This window comes from Lutra lutra, chromosome 11 (genome assembly GCF_902655055.1).
Source record: "Lutra lutra chromosome 11, mLutLut1.2, whole genome shotgun sequence".
Lineage (NCBI taxonomy): Eukaryota > Metazoa > Chordata > Mammalia > Carnivora > Mustelidae > Lutra > Lutra lutra.
Window position 1 is genome coordinate 56,601,411 of NC_062288.1, and position 12,611 is coordinate 56,614,021.

Consider the following 12,611-nt stretch of genomic DNA (forward strand, 5'->3'; position numbering starts at 1 on the left):
ATAATGGCAGCAGTCATTTCCATCTTGAATTTTACAAGTGTATTACTGCTAGTTTGTACCACATATCTAGTGTCCTCCCTGGGCTCCTTTACACCTATTGCATAGGATATCCTCTCAGACTCACACATGTACTACTGTGGGGGTGGAGTGTAGACAACAGGGCTTTGGAGCACCCTGGACCACTGGGAGACAGAAGCCAATGCTTCTTTCCTTCTCCCACGTGCAAGGCTCTGAGAGGTATTCACGGTGCCCCTTAGAAGTTCCTCCAGGGAAAAAGCAACAGTTGATTGAGTTACACTTTTCTTTTATTGCCCTATCTCCTTTCTTATTCTAATGCCTGTTCTGTCTTCCTCCTCACTGGGACACAGAAGACTTTGTTGCTTACATTGTGTACATAGAAGCCTTTGTCCATACTTTGTCTTCAAGATCTATAGGCAGAGATACACAGGGTTTAGGAAAATCCTTCTGGTTACTGGACTGGGAAAGGGGAGTGAGCAAGGGAGAAACAGGAAGAGCAATTAGAGATTATTCAATTCTTCAGGGAGAGGTGATAACAACTCAACCCAGAAAGGTCTGTGAGAGTAGGAGTCATGGGTGGATTGTGGATGTTTTGGAGGTAGAGCCAACAGGATTTGTTAATGAATTGGATGTGGGGTATAGGAGGACAAAGTCAAGAGTGACCCCGAGTATCTGGATGAGCCATGACAGCATGGAGTTATGGATGCCATTGGTAGTGGCTAGTTTGGAGAGCTTGGTTCAGTTAGCTTTGAGAAGCCTGTCAGACATTCAAATGGAGATTCCTGATGTTACAAATATTGAAATAGAGACCAAGGGAGGTGAAAAAAAAATCATCTAGTTTAAGGTTGTATCAATAAGAAATGAAAAAATAAAAAGATAAGAAGAAGATAAAACAAAAACCTGTATCTAAGTATCTTATCAGCTTATGTCCTAAATGCTTTACCTCCTCTTTCACCGGGCCTTATTTTGTGCCCAGAAATTTTGGGGAAAGGAAAGTCTTCTGGAGCAAGTGTCTGCTTTGGATTTGATATGGTCTTAGGGCATAATGGCAGGGAAAATGAAGACTGAATAGTTTAAGGCTCTCATTTTATGTTTTCCTGAGCATCCTTTGATTATGTTGCTTATGCCTCAGAAAAGCTGAGAGGTGGTGATTCAGAATCTTTGTTACCACATGATGGGGAAGAAGGGACGTTCAGAAAGGCTGAATGATTTCACTAAAACTGTGTAATTAATTAAAGTTGTTGCTGAGATGAAGATTTATGCCGTCGAGCTCCCCTCTGCTGTATCTCTACATCCCCTCCTATCTGGAAGAATGTTCCAGTGGAGCCAAAGCCATCCCCTGGGCAGCTCTTCTCAGCCTGGCCTAGGAGTCTTGGAGCCTGGAGCTCTTCATGCTGCGTCTTCGAATGACTCTCTGAGGAGACCAAGTGTGAGCCACCACAGAGTCCCAGCACCTTATTGGGCTGCCTTACAGAGAGGGATGGTGTCTACTGACATTTCTAAACTGCTTCTGTTTAACGTCTTGCAAAAACTTGCAACTGATGGAACAAAAGACCCTTTCATTACCGTGACTGTAACTGAGTAAGTGAATCACTCACTGGCCCAAGGCCAAGTTCAGCTGTCAGGTGCCTGAAAGCTGTGAAGAGAAGATAATGCATTTTCCTTTTCAGGGAGAAGAGAAAACATGTTTCTCTCTTTCATCTGTATCAAGGTTATCAACTTAGTGGTTGTCTGAGCTTATAAAACTGAGCTTAAACTTCCATGAGCATTTATGGCCTTTTTAATTTTTAGTATAATAGTCCATTTTTAGGGACACCTGGGTGGTTCCGTCGGTTAAGCCACTGCCTTCAGCTCAGGTCATGATCCCAGGGTCCTCGGATCATGTTCCACATCGGGCTCCTTGCTCAGCAGGGAGCCTGCTTTGCTTTCTGCCTGCCACTCTGCCTGGTTGTGCGCACTCTCTCTCTCTGACAAATAAATAAATACATAAAATCTTAAAAAAAATAATCCATTTTTAATTTTGTTTTGTAAACTGTTAATGGTCTTTGGACAGTACATTGCATACAGAAGTTTTCTGTCCTGTATGCATTATAAAATGCTGATATCATATGAAATACCTAGCATAGATTTGGAGTTGATACATGGTCAACAGGTGTAAGAATGAATTGTTTTACCATTGAGAACTGCATCCTTGAGGCCATCCTGGAAAATCATAAGAAAGGGATTTGGCTTTACAGATACAGTAAAATTCAAAGGATAGGGAATAGAAGGAACCATGTGAAGTATAGAGAATGGAAGGGGAAAAGAGAGTATTTTAAAATTTCCTGTATAAAAAACATTAAGAACTAAAGAGTTCCCCGATAATGCCACCAACATAGGGGACCAACACCAGGCTTTTTCTGTTCAGTGAAGATGCATAGGCTGGCTCAGAAAGCCTGAAGTGTTTCAAAAACAACCATAATTACTATGTCTTTGCTTGTCACGAGATGGGACTCGGAGACCTAGTTCCAGCACCAGTAGCTTTCCATGATGTGGGGCTTGCTTTTGCCTTGTTAAGATAAGGTCATCAGTAGTAATTGCTGACAAAACTCATGAAGGGGTAGATAGACACATGGATACTTTTGTTAATGTCTTAGAACAATACACAATTCATGTATGGATGATTACCATGGTTTGAAAGATGGTCTTCATCTGGGTGTAGTGAGAAGCAAGGTTTTGTCATCTGTGGCCTGAGAACAGGACTAGCTTCTCCTTTAATTTCATAGTGGCCCTCCTGCTGGGTCCACAGTTTGAAACCTTTTCACCAGTTCAGGGAATTCTCAAAGACAGCATTGAAGCTAAAGAGAAAATAAAGGCAAACAAAACTAAAATTAGAAAAGGGGAGTTCAGCATGAAATACAAATATGAAAAAAGTGTTATTATTGCCTTCAGATTTCATGTTCAAGTTAGGGAAGGTATTTCTTTGCTGGAGTTTTGGGCTTGCCTGGTAAGTTTGGAAGCTCAGAAGAAGAAGCAAGCATGGAGAACCCGGGAGCCAGGCTGCATCTTATAAATGAACCAGCCACCTAGCTTCCATCTACCTAAGCAGAGCTGGTCCCTAACCAGCAAAGACAGAACTCTCCTTGGCACAGCACCAGAGGTCTTTGGTCTCTGAGACAGATTCATGTTATGAACCCTATAAAAATAAGAGAAGATCATTGCTTTTAGACTAGATACAAATAAAATACAAGATGTCTAGTTATATGTATATTTCAAGCCATGCAATGTTTGGGACATACTTTTACTAAAAATTATTTATTATTGACCTAAATTTAAAGTTTAACTGGGTACTTGTATTTTATTTGGCATATCTGACAACTCTCTATCAGGCTAATGTATTACAAGTGATGGTAAAAGAATTCAGCTCCCATGTGCCCACTGCTCAGTCCAGCCCAGTCTAGCCAGTATGTCCATCCCTTAAGCTCCCAGACCTTTAGCTTGGTCTCTACTGTCTCTCTTGCAGCAGGTGGGGGGGGGGGTTGGGGGAAGGGCACACAGGTGTGCCTGAACTCCACACACCCCAGTGGCTTCAGCAACAGTAGCCTCTATAGCCTGGGTGCCACCTGGCCATGCATGGTCCTGTGCTCCCCCTATACAGTCTCAATGGGTGCTGGCATCCATGAGGTCACCATCAGTCAGAGCCTGCTGGTTTTGCTCTGGGTAGGCATTGAGCCCTCCATCCAGCACTTGCACCAGGAGGAGCACAAGATCAAGACCCTCAACACTAACTCCCTCCTTCATCGATAAGTTGTAGATTCTAGAGCAGCAGAACGAGCTGCTGGAGACCAAGTAGGCCCCGCTGCAGGAGCAGAAGTCAGCCAAGAGTAGCTGTCTGCTCCCCCATCTTTGAGGCCCACCTTGCTGGGCTGTAGAGGCAGCTTGAGTTGCTGCAGCTAGATGGGGGCTGCCTGGAGGCAGAGATGTGGAACATGCAGGACATTGTGGAAGACTTCAAGAACAAGGACCAGGATGAAATTGACCATCACTGGCTGCTGAGCTGGTTTCTGGTGCTGAAAAAGGACACGGATGCTGCCTTAATGAATGAGATAGATCTGGAGGCCAAGGTAGATGCCCTGGCTAATGAGGTCAATGTCTTCAAGACTTTCTATGAGACAAAGTTGGCAGAGCTCCAGTCCCAGATCTCGGACATGTCCGTGGTGCTGTCCATGGACAACAACCACTCCCTGGATCTGGATGGCGTCATGGCTGAGGTCAAGGGCCAGACAAAGAGCTGCAGCTGAACTGAGGCTGAGGTCTGGTACAAGACCAAGTTTGAGACCCTCAGGCCAAGGTTGGGAAGCATGAGGATGACCCTTGGAGTATTCCACTGAGATTGCAGAGATGAACCATGACATTCAGAGGCTGTAGGCTGAGACTGACAGTAGCAAGAACTAATGTGCTATGTTGGAGGCTGCCATTGCTGAGGCTAAAGAACATGGGAAGCTGGCACTTAAGAATGCATGTGCCAAGTGGGAGGAGCTGCAGGCCACCCTCCAGCAAGCCAAGCAGGACCTGACACAGCAGCTGTGCAAGCACCAGGAGTTCATGGATGTCAAGAAGGCCCTGGACGTCGAGATCCTCACCTACCCCAAGCAGCTGGAGGGTGAGGAGAGCAGTTGGTAGAAGATGGTGTGGAGATTGTGAACATCTCTGGTGAACTCCACTGGTGGAGGTGGCAGCAGTCTGGCCAGGCTGGTCTTCAGAGGAGGTATGAGCAGAAATGCCTTGAACTTCTCGAGTGGTAGAAGGCCCGGGGCTGTCAAGTCGTACTCCATTAGGACCTCAGCTGCCATCCACAGGAATAGGAGAATGAGCCCTGCTGTGCAGAGACCCATACCCCTGTCCACCACAGTCACAGGAGGACTCCCATCCCTGATCCCCAGACTGCCAGGCAGTCTGAAAAATGATGTCAGAATAGCTCCTAATAAATCAGCCTTTCTGGAAACAAAACAAAGCAAAATAACAAAAACAAAAACAAAAACAAAAAAAATCCAAAACAAAAGACAAATGGTGGTAAGAGACGTTGCCTGCTTAGGAATAATAAAATCAAATGTCCAGAGATTTCTTGTATTGGTGGGAATACCACTAAGTATTATGTGTATATAGGAGAAATCTGGTACTATTTCACCTTTTTATCAGTGAATGAATAGTAAACATTATTAAAAATAATTCAGACCCTCCTTTTTTTTTTTTAAAGATTTTATTATTTATTTATTTGACAGAGAGATCACAAGTAGACGGAGAGGAAGGCAGAGAGAGAGAGAGAGAGGAAGCAGGCTTCTTGCTGAGCAGAGAGCCCGATGTGGGACTCGATCCCAGGACCCTGAGATCATGACCTGAGCCGAAGTCAGCGGCTTAACCCACTGAGCCACCCAGGCGCCCCCAGACCCTCCTTTTTTTAAAAAAATATTCCTATAATCATCATTTCCCCCTGGGAATTATGATATCCCAGTAATCATTGGTTTGGGATTTTCACAGGTTGATATGGATTTGAAGTAGTCCTGCTTTCTTTGAAATGAACCCAGCTAGAGTGCATTTGCAGGGATGCTGTGTCTGTACAAGGCCCAATCAGTGAGTGAAGTGGGCATGAATAGTCTGACAGGGGTGGGATATAAGTCATGCCTTATCTGATAGAGCGTATGGGTTTATATTGGCCAGCAAGACTATATCCTTCTCCCTTCATCCATGTTCTTCACTGTCCAAGTCGTTCTTTTATTTAGAAGTCTAGCTGTATATTTTCTTATAACAGATTAGATGCATATTATAACTAAGTATTGATAATTTTTATCAGTGTTGATAGTTTTCTGTCTCCTAACCCTGTCACTCTCCCTCTCCGCTATGTCATAACAAGGGAAGAAGTGTTGCATATTATATACATGGAGGAAATAAAATGTGTTGAGTGATCATCCTTGTGGCTGATCTTCCTCTGTCTATTCCTTATTTATTAGTTCTTTCTCAGAATCTATCATTTACACATTTCTTCTCTTACATTATATTCTTTCCTTAGGTGATCACATCTACTCTTATAGTAACTGTTGATGACTTCCAAATTTCCAGTCATCAAATGCACACTTCTTAAGCACCTGCTAACAGTCCAGGTGCTGAGAACTTAAATGTAAGACAGTCTGTGCTAACTGCCTATTCAACATCTCTCAGATGTTCAGTGGGTGTGTGAAAGTCAGTTTCTACAAAATAAGTACATCATTCTCTGCAATTCCTTTTTCTCCATTATAAATGCAATTATCCAAGTCTAGAGGTAATCCTTGACTTCTCCCTCTATCAAAGCTCCACAACCAGTTTGGTTGTTCCTTCCAAAAATTTCCTAGGAGTACAGGGCAATGATTAGAACTTTAGAGTGAGGCTGCCCAAGTTAGACTTTTGCAGATTTGCTATCTGTGGGCCCCTGACTCATTTTCCTCATCTGAAGATTAGGAATAATAAAAGTACCTGACACCAAAAGCTTTTGTGAGCCTTAAATGACTTAACCCATATAGAGGTCTTAGAACAGTGCCTGACACGTAGGAAACACTGAAATATTATCTTTTTTCTTTTTAAGATTTTATTTATTTATTTGACAGACAGAGGTCACAAGGAGGCAGAGAGGCAGGCAGAGAGAGAGGAGGAAGCAGGCTCCCTGCTGAGCAGAGAGCCCCACACGGGGCTCGATCCCAGGACCCTGGGATCATGACCCGAGTTGAAGGCAGAGGCTTTAACCCACTGAGTCACCCAGGCGCCCCTGAAATATTATCTATTAAAATTATTATTATGCATCCTCTCTTTGCCATCACCTCAGACTTAGTTTGAAGAATCATCGTCTCTTACCTGGATTATTGCAAAACCCTCCTACTGTTTTCCTATTACCAGTCTTTCTGCTTCTTACTCATTTCCCACACTAAAACCAGCATTCATTTTTGGAATAAAAATCTAACTATTTTACTTCTTAACATCCTTTAGTGATTTCTTAGTAGCTTCAGAATAAAGTCTAAAGTTCTTGGTATGATCAGTAAGGCTATTTATGACCTGACTTCTGCTCCGTTCTCCATTTTCACTTTCTACTTTGCATGCTTTAATGTAACTGTTTTGAATCTTCCTCGTACTCATTCCTCCATTCCACCTAGCAACTTTCTACTCATTTATCCAGATTGATCTTTGGCATCATGCTTCCTAAGAGCCTTCTGCAACCCTCCACATTGGGATTAAGAGTGCTTCTACCATGCGGATGAAGCTGTCCACGCATCAGTATCATCCAAAGCAATGCCTAGTGAACTGTCACCCAACATATCACTGGGAGGCCAAGTCTGGGGGTCCTAGTTCCTGGGATTGCATCATGGACACCATGTTGCCTGCTTCATCTTTTTCATAGCCAATCTGTCTTTTTGGATCCCTGTAGACAGGAAGGGGCCAAAAGAGCTTCAGAAGAGTTTGGGATACATGTACTAGATAATCTTAATCATAATGAAGGCAACGATCACCTATTGAGCCCTCAAATGCTAAGGATGGTACTTTGCGTACATTCTCATGTTTCATGGCAGCAGTCCTTTCAAGTAGGTACTATTGCTATATACATTGTACATTAGAGGGAACTGAGCCCTAAAATCACACTGTTCATAGTTGGCAGAATGGGAGTTTGGGCTGAGAACTTGCCTGCAGAAAAGCCTGTGCTTTTGATCTGAGCTCTGTTTAGGATGCCTTCCCTGTCTGCCCTCCAGTGGCACCCCCGGGCTATGTGGATTATTTCACCAGTTTAAGAGAGGACTAGGAGGCTTTGAGAAACCCCACAGTGCTATCTACGGCTCAGTGGATTGCTAATTGAGAATGGGGTGCATGGTGAAATGCTCACAAAGCTCAAAAACATGTGTCCCTGTGTTGTTGTCGGTGTAAAGAAAATGCTCACACCCATGGCTAAAGCTATGTAGTAGTGGAGGTCAAATTGGGAGGTTGAGATTAGATAAAATGTGAACTGAAGAAACTATAAGTTAGCGTGAAAGAAAAGAGTATGTTATTCTGAAGGTTTGGCTGATTAATCTATTTTCTTATTTCTCTCTCTGCCCTTTCCTCATCCCTTCCCCTCTTCAAGCAGGGAGATAGTCCTGTGCTCATTCAACTCAGGGGAAGAAGGTGGCAGGACAGAAAGCAGAAATCCTAGCTTTGGCTTTTAAAAGCCAAAGCCCCCTAGAGGTGTCTTGGTGGCTCAGCCAGTTAAGTGTCTGCCTTCAGTTCAGATCATGATCCTGGGGTCCTGGGATTGAGACTTTGGTGGGGAGCTTGCTTCTCCTTCTCCCACTCCCCCTGCTGTGCTGTTTGTGTGTGTGTGTGTGTGTGTGTGTGTGTGTGTGTGTGTTAAATAAATAAATAAATGTTTAAAAAAAAACAAAAACAAAAACAAAAAAACCCAAACCTAAGCCCCAAAGAGAGGAGAAGATTCAGGGCATGGATAATGTATCTTGATAAGAAACATGGGGGGAGAAGGATTTGTTCCCTTTTGAAAACTGTCATTCCTGTTTACAGTGGATGAGGGTAGAGGAGTCTATGGATCCTGAAGGAGGGACCAGGCCCTCTCTTCTTGGAAGTGTGCTGGGAAGGGATGCCTGTGTGGTTTATCCAGGGAGACCTATAAAAAGATCCAAGGTCTCAGGAGCAGGCTACAGAAGAAGCGAGAGGGCTCACTCAGATCTGAAGAAGTCATACTATGAAGTATGGTGACCAGAAGGTGCCTAGAGCCTTGGTGCTCCAGAAACAGCATTTTCTCTGGACACAGAAATGAAGGATGTCAAAACAGTCTGAAATTGAGTTTTCGGCCAGCCCTAGAATGAGTGCTCAAATAGAAATTAAACAAACATTCGAATCATATCAGCAGTTCTGGCAGGCAATCTTTGCCTTGTGTCTGGCTGGAATCACCCCAGATGTCCTTTCTGCCAGCTGCTCATCCATTCCAGGTGGACAGCTTTGTGAGGTGTCTTATTCCAGCAGAGGTACTGATAGCCTGCAGGGCAGGGGCTTCTTGGTGTTAGGCTCAGAAGCTGCCTGCTGATCAGCCCTTGTGCCAGTGGGCTCTTTGAATAAACCACTGAAGCTGTAGGACCAAGACCTCTGTATTTCTTGTGCCCCAATAGTCTTGAGAAGTGGCACATAAAGGACAGGAGGCAATAAATAGATGAAAGGGGAAATAGGAGTTGAGTTTGGGAAAGAGGGAAAAAGAACTGGAGAGCAAAGAGAGTCAGGAAAAGAGAAGGACTTGGAATTGGTTTTGGGGCCTCCCAAAGCTTGTTGGTGGCTCTGGTGCTATGAGCTGTCCCGGGCGGAGATGTGTTGGCTTCTCCCTGGACTGTGAGGCCCAGTGAGTATTGTCCAAGTAGGGCTGAGCACTCCGCATCTCTCTGAGAAGGATTGGAGCAGGGGAGGGAAATGAAATTAAAATGTTTGGCCCCACCAGCTGTTGACTCAAGATCATCCTGTTGAAACATTTCCTTGAGAAGGGATAAAAATGGGGAAGTAGACATCTGAAGCTGTCCTTTAAAAGGAGCATCTTTAAACAAATATGCTGCAAAAATTCACTTGAGGTAGGGCTCTGTCCTGTCTCAGGCTCAAGTGGATTTCAGAATCTTTAAGGTGGATGAGACTTTCAGTGTCATCTATCCTTCCCTCACATATTGGTGCACTGAGGCCCACAGAGAAGTGACTTGTTCAGCTCTTTCAATTTGTTAGGGGCAGAGCTGAGTCTTGAACTGAGATCCCCACCAGCATCCCAATATCTGATGATTCAACTGAAGGGATTTGCTGAAGTCACTTTTTATAGAGGTGTGGGCAAAGTTAAGAAAACCCACATGGGAGGCAGCTAGAAACTAGTGATAGCAAGAAGCCTTTGTCTCCCCCTAGGCCTTAAAGAGGTCCTCTGAAAGTAGAGCCTGGGGGAGAGGTTACCTGAGCTTTGCTTGTACAGGGACACAGCCACTGCCAGAGCTGTGGCACCAATGCAGGGAGGAAAAGAGGAAGAAATTCCCCAACCTCTTTTCTCTTACTCCTGTCCCCTGTCAGTGACTCTCATTGGGCAAACCCAACAAAATGCCTGGATGAAAGAATCCAGAGAGCCCAGCTCCTCAGAAATCGGAGTAGGGCAGAGAACAGATCTGGGGGTGGAGGCAAATGGAGAATAGTCAGAAGTCCACATCTCCTGACTCCCCATTTAATATTCTTCCCAACATAATTTTCCTCTGGACTCTGGAAATTGGGTAAAGTGGATTGAGTTTAATGTTCTCCCCTAAAGTGGGGGAATCATTGGGCCCTCTGTCTTAGAAGTAGAGATTTTCTAGTCTTCTTTTCTGCAATGTGGATTCTCTTCCACTCACCACTAGATGAACTATATAGAGTTAACTGCTGAGGGTTTTAAATCCATTCATTAAAATTCCATTTTCTCTGAGTAGTCATAGTAGTTTCTTGGACCTAAAGTCTATCAGCATCCTTCTCAGTTTTTCTTTTTTTCATCACTAACATGTGGCCAAAGAATTGCTTAGAGATTCTTCAGTGGTGTCTAGATGTAGGGTTTACACTTCCCCATGTGATAGAAACTTGAGAACTGTATGGGACAGAGCCTTCTGGGTTCTTGTCTTCCCTGCTTATGGAATTTTGTTCCCAGTTCCTGAGCTTTGTATCAGAATAAGCTGTATAAAGACAACACAGGGACACTGGGCTGGCTCAGTTGGTAGAGCACGTGACTCTCAGATCTTGGGGTTGTAAGTTCAAGCCCCACATTGGGTGTAGAGATTACTTAAAAATAAAATCTTTGAAAAAACATAAAGACAGCACAGAAGCTGGAGGGAAAATGGGGTTGAAGGAAGAGTCCTTTTATCTCTTAAGATTTATTTTTTTAAAGGTTTTATTTATTTAATTGTCAGAGAGGGAGAGAGAGAGCATGAGAGAGAGCACACACAAGCAGGGGAGCAGCAGGAAGAGGGAGAAGCAGGGTCCCCACTGAGCAAGGAGCCCGATGCAGAACTCAATCCTGGGACCTGGGGATCATGACCTGAACTGAAGGCAGGTGCTTAACTGACTGAGCCACCCAGGCATCCCAAAATTTATTTATTTATTTATTTATTTATTTATTTTTTAAAGATTTTATTTATTTATTTGACAGAGAGAGATCACAAGTAGATGGAGAGGCAGGCAGAGAGAGAGAGAGAGGGAAGCAGGATCTCTGCCGAGCAGAGAACCCGATGCGGGACTCGATCCCAGGCCCCTGAGATCACGACCTGAGCCGAAGGCAGCGGCTTAACCCACTGAGCCACCCAGGCGCCCCCAAAATTTATTTTTCTTTCAAAAAATTTACCTGGCTTTTTAGTGAAATGATAATCCATGCAGTTTACATAAATTATGTCATACTTTACATATTATTCATGAACCTGATTTTTTTATTTAATGCTTTTTTCAGATTTATTCTTATTGACAAATAAATGTGCTTTGATTTGTTCATTTTAATTGCTATATAGTATTCTAGTATATGAATTCAAATAGTTTATGTCTATGTCTACTCACTATAGAGAAACAAGGTGGTTGTTAGCTTTCCATAGTCATAAATAATACTGTAGTGAACATCTTTATGCATGGCTCTTTATGCAATATGGGGAGCTCAAGGGATGGTAGGGTAGAAGGGCAAGGAGGAGCATTTCTCAGTAGAGTGGGCATTTAGAAATGTCAACCTTCATTTACAGATTCAGCAACATTGATTGAGCACCTGCCATGTGCATAGGGCATTATCGTAGGAAGAGGAGAAAATTGAGATGAGTAAAGAAACCATAGGCCTTCCTTTAATGAATATACATCTTGTTGAAGGGGAAATTAACACAAAATAAATGGAATATAGCCCAAGTTTAGATTGTGACTGCTATAATGGAAGTGTGACTATGGGAATAAGAAAGAGAATAACTAACTCTGAGGGAAAACCTGGGAAGGCCTCCAAAGGCAGCGACTGCCTGGCCTGGGACAGAGGAGACTCTGGGAGGGAGAGGTAGAGCAGATGGTATGCAGGTAGAGCCAACAGCATGGCCAGTCACGTACCATGAAAATGCAAGACACATGCAGAGAGCTAAGTCGAGGGAATCGGAATTGGATGGAATGAACCTTAGGAATGCTGTGAATTTTGTAACCAGACAATCACTCTTTTTGGTGATCTAAGCTGCCACCTGCTAAAACTCACTATCAAAGCAGTGCTAGCTCCTTCGACGACCCATTTTATATCCACACCTTTGTTTTTGTTTGTTTGTTTTTCAAGTTTCTTACCTAGGTCTAAGTTTTTTACCTTCTGTATTTATCCTTACTGAATTTCCATCAGTTCTTTTTGGATGGGTTAGTAATACCAACAATAAGTAGTTGCTTAAATAATAAAGAATAATACATTTTCCCCTTGCATTTACCCTGAATTAGAGTAGTCTTTACCTTTTTCTTCCCCCCCTTTTTGTTGTTGTCATAGTAGGTAATGTTCTAGTAATAAGTGTAGTTGATTGCTTTCATCACGCATTTTAAATGAGGCTCTTTTTTTAAAAGATTTTATTTATTTATTT

At 43.3% G+C, this 12,611-nt stretch overlaps 1 pseudogene; it reads left to right on the forward strand.

Moving 5' to 3' along the window:
- Positions 1 to 3,426: 3,426 nt before the first annotated feature.
- LOC125080504 (keratin, type II cytoskeletal 7-like) overlaps positions 3,427 to 12,611 on the forward strand; it is a 189,688-nt pseudogene continuing 180,503 nt past the window's right edge.